The sequence below is a fragment of the Schistocerca serialis genome, chromosome 6 (genome assembly GCF_023864345.2).
Source record: "Schistocerca serialis cubense isolate TAMUIC-IGC-003099 chromosome 6, iqSchSeri2.2, whole genome shotgun sequence".
Classification (NCBI taxonomy): domain Eukaryota; kingdom Metazoa; phylum Arthropoda; class Insecta; order Orthoptera; family Acrididae; genus Schistocerca; species Schistocerca serialis.
In genome coordinates this window covers 144,280,117-144,289,894 of record NC_064643.1, presented here as the reverse complement: position 1 = coordinate 144,289,894, position 9,778 = coordinate 144,280,117, and the positions used below count along the sequence as shown (strand labels likewise).

General features: G+C 43.8%; 1 pseudogene; it reads right to left on the bottom strand.

Annotated features, from left to right (window-relative positions):
* Nucleotides 1–6,131: 6,131 nt before the first annotated feature.
* On the bottom strand, nucleotides 6,132–6,248 carry LOC126485677 (5S ribosomal RNA; annotated as a pseudogene).
* Between the last annotated feature and the right edge of the window lie 3,530 nt (nucleotides 6,249–9,778).

Genomic DNA, 9,778 nt, shown 5'->3' with positions numbered 1-9,778 from the left:
AGTTCGCATACTCTCGTGTTGTAGACCTGTTGCGGAAAACCACCTATACGATGCGACAGAGCAATGTTGAGCCTTACGCTTGTTAACACGAGATTAACGTCTGCACAGTACATCCGTTAGCCCCTCTACAGTTACGTTTCCTCTTCGTAACAGCCGGTGCATGTTACAGTTAATAAAATGTTCCGGGCTGTTACGCCGTGGTCGAATGGACTTCAGATTGAAGCCCAACATTTCGTCCCCATCCAAGGAAGAAACTTTCAAGGGGGATCGTAGCTTTGTTGAACGTCCGCTTCAAAACCTGGCTCGCCGCTGACTGCAGAAACATTCCGTTTACGTGCGCTCCCACGCAGTGGCGTGACGTCACATGCTTTGGACATCCGAGCGCAGTTGATCGTTATTGGTTACCGCCGTCCGCTGTTGCTATCACCCCATGGTGGAGGAATGGTACACATCTTCTTCAGCTTCGGGATCTAGGTGTCATTTAATATCACGCCATCCCTATTGAAATACCTTGGGTATTCAGTAATCTCTTTGGCCTTTCAGTGTAGCCTTTCATGGTACTCGCATGTGCCTGCCAGGACTTGCGTCATATCAAAATAAATGAGGTGGTCTCCTAGCTGCAAAGCATGTTCCGCAACAGGTGTATATCAATTTCCCTCTCCTACAGTTGCCCTATTGTTCTTATAGAGGTGTTTTGACCGTTATTTCTGTAGCACCCACGAATACCTCCTCAAAACCACGAGGATTCTTGCTGCAAATACTCGGCAAATTCCTGTTTTTTCCAAGCGGTATGCGAGCATCCTTGGCGAATTTTAGGTGATCCTGTGTCTTCCGATTGGGTTTGTAGACTACAGCTATGTTCCATTTTTCAAGATTGTGTTACGGTTACCACCAAAAGAACGGTAAAAAAACGATTACAAGACCAAAACGGCTGCTATAGATGAGGGAGAGTGACACATCAGCTCTTACGGGACATATTTTGCAACCGTGAGTCGACGAAATTCATTTTGATAGGAGGTAAGTACTGGCTGCCAAAAACAGCTACCATGAAAGGCTATACAGATTGGCCATAGAGTTAATTAAACACCACAGGAATATCAGTAGGAATGATAGCAACAGCGGACAACGGCAACAGATAAGGGCCAGTTGCGCTCGTGTATTGAAAGTATGTGACGTCAGGCCATTGCGTGGGAGGACAGGTAAATGGAATTTTTCTGCAGTCAGTAGCAAGTCAGGGTGTGAATCGGACACTCAGAGCTACGATCGTCCTTGAAAATGTCTTCCACAGATGGAGACGAAACGTTGGGTTTTAATGTGAAATCCATTCGACCGAACCATAACAGCCAGTAATATTTCATTAAATGTGACTTTGCCGGCCACGAAAGTTTACATTCTGCAATTATTCCGTGCATGTATCTTGGACATGTAATCGGAAGACCGTAGGTTCAGAGCTCCGTCATGTGAAGTTTTAGTTTCAACGAAATGTAGCAACACGAGAGGCAATACAAACATTGCGACTTATTCTAGAAGAGAGACTTAAAAAAGTAAAATGTTAGTCTGCAAGATGTATGGATTTAGAGAAAGCCTCTGACCGTATGTACTGGAACCACCTCTTTGAAATCCTGAAGGTCGCAGGGATAAAATACAGGGAGCGAAGGGTTACTTACAACTTGTACAGAAACATACTACATTTATTAGAGTCGAAAGGCGTAAGGGAAGCAGTAGCTGAGAAGGGAGTGAGATAGCGTCAAGCCCATCCCCGGTGTTATTCAATCTGTATATTAAGCAAGTTGTACAGGAAAACGAAGACATATTTGGAAAAGTATTGCAAGTTCAAGGATAAAAAATAAAAGTTTGGGTAGTTGCGACTCACATTCTAATTGTGTCAGAGATGATAAGCGACTCGAAATATCAGTTGAACACAATCGACAGTCTCTTGAAAATTTGTTATGATGTGAATATCAATAAAAGTAAAACAAGGGTAATTGAATGGAGTCGATTTAAATGTTGATGAAATTATATTGCCTAATGAGACACTGAAAGTAGTAGACGAGTTCTGCTATTTGGGCAGCAAGATAGCTGACGGTAGCCGTAATAGAGAGGAATTAGAATGCGTACTGGCAGTAGGAAAAAAAACCTTTTTTAAAAAAGAGAATTTATTAAATTGAATGTAAATTTAAGCGTCAGAAAGTCAATTTTGAAGGTATTTGCCTAAAACGTAACCTTATATGGACGTGAAAGGAGTCGACAAAAAGTTGTGGGGAGGGGGGTGATTAAAAACTGTACAGGGACATCGAGGGGTGATTACAATGACAAAGTTCAAATGTACGAAGGCGTGCTACAAAGTAATGTCTCCCAACTTTTTACCTGATAAATCTTACAGCTTTTTAAATAAAACAAATGATATTAACATTCCACATCTTTATTCTCTATGTCTACCTACTTATTTCTCAACATTGTCACCCAAGCGGCGAACACATTTCTCCTAACGAGAGACCAGTTTGTTGGTACCGTCAATGTAGAATGTCTGACTTTGCTGGCGGAGCCACAACCTCACCTCTGCTTTCACCGCTCCATCACTATCGAAATGATGTCCTCGAAGGTGTTAACTTGTGGAAAACAGTGAAAACCGGATGAGGCCAAGTTGGGATTGTACAGAGGATTATCGATGACAGTGAACGCAAGGCGTCGGATTGTTGCAGATGTCGTAGCGCTCGCGTGTGATCTGGCATTGCTATGTTGAAGGAGAGGGTGGTCCGCGCGTGGACGAATTTCTCGAATTTGAAACTCGATTGCAAAACACTTCCTTATGCACCAACGTAGTTACATTGCTCGTGTCATATTATACGCTACGATTCGAAGCCCTGTATAGGCAGACGACTGCAAATATGTAAACATGAAGATAAAAGCTGTAGAATCTTAATGTTTGTATTATTTATAAAGATTTAAAGTTTTCAAATAAAAAATTTGGAAGTACTTTTTTCGGCACGCCCTCGTAGGCTGCAGCAAATTTTTTTTTTATAATCTTTTTATAATCTTTTTTATCATGTGATGAAATAATGTACATTATTTGGCATATTTTAGACATCATGATGTTTGAAGTGCTAAGTAGTGTGAGTAGTACATTTTTTAAGCAGTCTTGAAGCAACAAATTAATGGGATCGGTATAATTAAGGGGAAGCTACCAGATGTACCGGTATGAAATGAGCGTTAAGATACAGATGTGTCGATAGGGAACATTTGTTGTGAACGAGCCTTAATTTTTTTTTGTGTGGTTGGTATGACATCTGTCAAAGATATTTAGTATGCATCAAGTCATGGAACAAACAACATCATATGTTTTCATCGTGTTAACAATGTCGAATTTTGTACCAGAAAGTGATGATTTGCGGAAAGCATTAATTTTTTGTTTTCATTTGAAAAAAAAAATGCTGCAGAGTCGCATCTTATGCTTGTCGAGGCATATGGTGATCATGCTCTATCAGAAGCAACATGCAAAAGATGGTTTCAACGGTTCAGAAATAATGATTTTGATGTAAGAAATGAAGATCGTGGAAGACTACCAACAATTTCGAGGACGCCGAATTGCAAGCAATATTGGATGAAGATGATACTTTGAGTCAGAAGCAAATGGCAGCAATTCTAAATGTTCCACAACAAACAATTTCTGATCGTTTGAAAGCTATGGGAAAGATCCAAAAGTGTGGAAAATGGGTACCACATGAATTTAATGAAAGACAGATGGAAAACCGAAAAACCATTTGTCAAATTTTGCTTCAAAGACATGAAAGAAAATCGATTTTGCATCGAATTGTTACTGGCGGTGAAAAGTGGATTTATTTTAAGAATCCAAAACGGGAAAAATCATGGGTTAATCCGGGACAACCATCAACATCGACTGCAAAACCAGATCGATTTGGTAAGAAGACAATGATCTGTGTTTGGCTGGATCAGAAAGGTGTGGTGTATGATGAACTCCTAAAACCCGGTGAAACTGGGAATACTAATCGCTACAGACAACAAATGATCAATTTGAACTATGCATTGATCGAAAAAAGACCAGAATGGGCCAGAAGACATGGCAAATTAATTTTTTTACACGACAATGCACCTGCACACAAAGCAAAACTGGTTCAGGATACAATCAAAACACTTGGCTGGGAGCTGCTATCCCACCCGCCGTATTCACCAGACTTGGCCCCTTCCGACTACCATTTGTTTTGATCAATGGGACACGCATTGGCGGAGGAACACTTCGATTCCTACGAAGAAGTCGAAACTTGGGAGTCCAATTGGTTTGCTTAAAAAGACGAACATTTCTATTGGCGTGGTGTCCAGAAATTGCTAGAAAGGTGGTCAAAATGTATAGAAAGCAATTGTCAGTACTTTGAATAAAATGTTTTTACTTTTCAATTCAAAATTAGTGTTTCATTTTCACAAAAAAATGCTCATATAATACCGGTACACCTGGTACTGACGGTGTCCAGTGTGACATGTAATTAACGAATGACAGAGAAACCTATTATAAACGGTAATGTAACGCAGAACAGACTTACACTGGAAAAAAGTAGTCTATATTTTGTCTACCATGGGCAAGTATGGCTTTGTAGAGCATTACATCGGCGCCCACAGTGCTCATATTGAGCAAACTGTGTAAGCGGCGGTTAATAATAAAGTCAACATTATGCCTTTCTCACTTGTTTGATCTAAACATTCCGTTCCTAACCTAACACGTATTGAAACATTTCTATACGTCTTTCTTGCTTTCGCAGGGCCAGATTTACACTTGGTGACCGAATCTGGAACTAAATTTCTTCCGGTGTAAATTGGTTCCATACAAACTCATCAGAACATCTACGAAGTGTCACTGCCATACGATAGTTACGGTCCACAATGGACTTCTGCCAATAGCTGCACCTTAAGCACAAAGATTTACGAATGTCGCGAAATTAAGTTTGGCTTCATGTCAATTTTTAGAAAACTGGAGGTCAGAAAGGTTTTGATGAAGAAGAACGAAGTGGCAGATCATTTCACTGTGATCAGTATGGAATCGCAAAAGAAATGGTGTTCTAGGTTCGCGTATCACAATTGATACGATAGTGGAAAAAGATGAAATCAGTCACTGATTAGAATTCCGCATCTTGCGCCATATTTTAAACATGACGGAGATCGTCGCCCACTGGAATCCACAGCTGCTAACATCCATTCAAGAAGCGTGCCGAACCGAAGCAGCAGCGGAAATACAGTCTGTTAAGTAAAAGCGCGGTCGACATATCTTCTAGTTTCTGTTTCATGTCGCTGAGGCTGTGGGATAGAAGGGAAAGGTCAGCTGAGAAATCTAGGTGTTAATAGGTGTGTTCCAATGCTCCATTTTATTCCTCTCACTCTATCAATTGCTTGTGTCGTTAGAGTATTCAGTACTGTGTTGAACTGTATCGGTGAGAGCATGCAGCCTTGCTTCTGTTTTCACTGCAACTGGATCTGAAAGCAGACCTTATGTTCAATGTGGAGCGTGTAGTTTTCATACACACACTTGACAAGCGCAATTAATTTCTTGGGAATTCCGAAAGCTTCCAGTGAGCTCCATATTTTTGTTCTAATGATACTGTCGAAGTTCGCAAACAGCTTGTGAAACAGCGATTGGTATTAATATGAATGTTTAGCTTTTATTCTTACGGTGTTTATCCGATCAATGCAAGAGCGACATCTCCTGAATCCTGCTTGTTCTCTTCTTATTATTTTGTCTACATACGCTTTTATCCTACTTAGAATTACTCGCAAGAGGATCTTGTTTCGGATTGACAGCAGGGTAACGCCTTCGTTCTCTAATCAGTCAAAAATGTAAATAACATCGAATATTGATGAACATACTTACATTAAATTCGCAAGAAAGTTCTCAGATGTGTTAAAAATGATAAAAGCAAAAGGAGTACTCCGTCTTCAGGCCACAAGTGGCCCATCGGGACCATCCGACCGCCGTGTCATCCTCAGTTGAGGATGCGGATAGGAGAGGCGTGTGGTCAGCACACCGCTCTCCCGGTCGTTATGATGGTTTTCTTTGACCGGAACCGCTAGCATTCGGTCCAGTATCTCCCCAATTGGCATCACGAGGCTCAGTGCACCCCAAAAAATGGCAACAGCGCATGGCTGCTGGATGGTCACCCATCTAAGTGCCGACCACGCCCGACAGCGCTTAACTTCGGTGATCTCTCGGGAACCGGTGTATTCACTGCGGCAAGGCCGTTGCCTGAAAATGATTACACAAAAAATCTTATCATTTATCGGGATGCGAACCTACATCTATCGACTCCGTAAACCACGACATTATCTAAACACTAGCGCTTGGTTATGTGATTTTCGTCTCCTGTCTCGATTATTATAGTGTCTCTTGAACGATCATATGGGGGTTGGGTTGGGTTGTTAGGGAGAAGAGGCCAAACAGCGAGGTCATCGGTCTCATCGGATTAGGGAAGGATGGGGAAGGAAGTCTGCCGTGCCCTTTCAATGGAACCATCCCGGCATTTGCCTGGAGCGATTTAGGGAAATCACGGAAAACCTAAATCAGGATGGCCCGACGCGGGATTGAACCGTCGTCCTGCAGAATGCGAGTCCAGTGTGCTACCCACTGCGCCACCTCGCTCGGTGAAGGATCATATCACTGATGCGTTATTAACTGACATTTAATGATAATGGTGACATGTTTGTTCAAATGGCTCTGAGCACTATGGGACTCAACTGCTGTGGTCATAAGTCCCCTAGAACTTAGAACTACTTAAACCTAACTAACCTAAGGACATCACACACATCCATGCCCGAGGCAGGATTCGAACCTGCGACCGTAGCGGTCGTGGACATGTTTGTGGTCAGTTTTCAGTGTACCAATAGTTTTAAACTACGTACTGCAAATTATAATACAGAACGTCTAAAGATACCAAGATGAATGCGGCACCTGCCACATCAATTGTCAGTACTGCGTGTGGCATCAGAATGACGTCACGTTTGCTGGAAGTCTTGTGAGATGTGTGCGACCCGTCTGCTCCAGAGGGCACAGTGCACGCCGCTAGCACTTGTCTGTTCTGTGTAGCGTACTTGCCTCGCCGTCGCGTGCAGTGAATAGAGCCGCATCTGGTGGCTGGACGCTACCGGGAAGTAGGACGGCATCCCCCCAGAGGACGGTGTGCCGGCTGCGCCACACGCGGGAGAGCAGAGGGACGCCCTTTTGTCGAGCCGTGGCGTCGCGCAAGAAGCGCCGCGGCGCTGCGGGACGGCGGTTATCTGTGGCGGCTAACGGCGCCCCTAACTCTCTGGCCAGACTGCACCCTGGACGCCGCCCTGCCCTGGCGCCGCACTGCAGTACACTGTGGACGGAGCGCCTGCCAACCTCTTCCAATAGTCGTCTGCTTTCGAGACTCTAACGACAACCGTGCTTTCAGACTACATTGTGGGAATCTGAGTCCGTCTATAACAATTGTGAAGTAAGAGCCGTCTCATTAAAGATAGCGACAACGCTCTGCATATACAGGGTGATTTTTTCCATCTTGGAAAAACTCTAGAGGTTGGTCGATAAGAGGCTACGTGTGGTGTGCGTACTGTAAGACCTTCAGTACACACACCATCAGATTATTTGACTTGTCGCTCTAACGAATTAGGCGAGTGTCAGCAATGTGTCTCGTTGTCTTATCGTGGCGTGTTTATCTTCTGCCGTTAGGTCAGACGATTGAAATGCCACTTGCACACTTAGAGTAGCAGATTGACGGTGACCAACTTTAAACAGAACTTGATTAATTTTTACACACATTTATTAAAATAATAACAAGCATAAAAATTACTTAACTTGGTTCTGGATGCTATTTACAATTGACAATCTGAAGTTCCTTTGGTATTGGTACGTTAGTCTTATTCTCACATATATCTCTGATACTTGACAAAAGTGTCTATACATTTATCTTCATGGCTATGTACAGGAATATGGTAATCTTATTAGGCGCAGACTGAAACTTGACTATAGACAGGTACAGACAAATGTAGAACTCGTACAGACTGGTACAGACTGGTGCAGACAATTGCAGACTGACTAATCGGAGGTCTGTATACTCATTATAATACCTCACGCGTTCATGTATCATTGCACGAGTGTGATCCGCGAGGAGAAAAGGTTCTACGTTAGCAGCAATCTCATTGACTGCGTTACATATTAATACGGGGATCGGCGGAAGCAGAGTTTGGTCCGTCTCTATGGCAACGCCATCTCGCAGTGCGGAGACGGACGAGCGCTGTGCCTGCGCTGTTGTGCTTAGCACGGCGCGCTCTAGTGGGAAAGTTGTGTACGCGCTCACTACGTGGAACTATGTACACAACACTACGGAACAAAAATAGTTTAATGAAATGCATGGCTTCCATGCTAGAGATCACTTACTCAATCACACACTGTTACAGAGATTGCGGTCTAATACGCTCTGTACTATGCAGCCACAGTTACAGTATGTACTGAAAACGGTTCCATGTGCCTCAACGCATGCGTGTACGCGCCATGGCGTATTCTGTCTCACACGTTCACTTCGACCAGGCTGCATCGGAACAGCGTCAAAGGCAGCTTGAATACGCTGCTCTAGTGTCTCCACATCTAGGATGGGCTCTGCATACGCGATACTTCTGAGATGGCCCCTTAATCACAAATCGCACGGGTTGAGATCCGGTGAACGAACAGGCCGTGCAACTGTACCCCCTCGTCCGATCCATCGACTACGAAAGACAGGGTTGAGACGCGTCCGGACGTTAACGGCGAAGTGGGCTGGAGCACCATCATGCCATGTAACACTTCCAGTCATCAGTGGCACTTCCAGCAGGGGAGGCAAAGTCACCCGCAAGAAACGCCGGTAGTTCCGTCCTGTTAGACGACGTTGAAGGAAGACTGGTCCCAAAATACGGTCGCCAATTATTACGGATGCACCGATGCTGATGATTCGCTGTTACCATACCATGGAAGTTCTGCATATTACCCCACAGATGACTACTAGTAAACGTGGCCACATACGAGAATAGGATGGATGACAGAAACCTCGGAATCGTGGTTGCTTGGTGAAGAAACCACTGACAAAACTGCTTCCGATGTGGAAAGTCTGTCGCTAGTAAGCCCTGCACTCGGTGTAAGTGATAAGGGTAGTATCGACCGTCGCGGAAAAATGTTCCATACGGTCGCCTTGTTAGCCTGCACTGGTGGACCAACTGCCTGGTACTGACTCGGCGGTCGCCTTCCACAGTGTTAATTTTCCTCCAAGTCTGGTGTCCGAATATTTCGGGTACGTCCTTCATGATTTCCTCCTTCCTGACACGACCCTGTCCCAAATAAAGAGTTGGTTGTTGTCGGTGGCGATAAGTCTCCTGATACAACCTTGCTACTTGCCGCCCGTTGCCATATGCGTAAGTAAACTCCATGTCGCCAAGCTCTTGATTTGAAGAGGGCGCTAGGCCACGACGTAGGAGGAAACCATGGAAACTGTAACTGTGGTTGCATGGTACAGTGCGTATTAGACCGCACACTCTGTAGCAAAGTATAACTGAATACATGGTTTCTAGCATGGAAACCATGGAGTTCCGGGAATATGTTCATTACACCTTTTTTGTTACATATCCTCTCATCAATCAGTCTCTAGAGTTTGTATACGGTGGAAAAAAATCACCTTGTGTGTCTTGAATCGATCTGAATAATATTACGAAAGTCAATGAAATTAAGCGTTAGTTAAATGCTTTCAAACAAAGTATCCTTGCCTAATCAGAG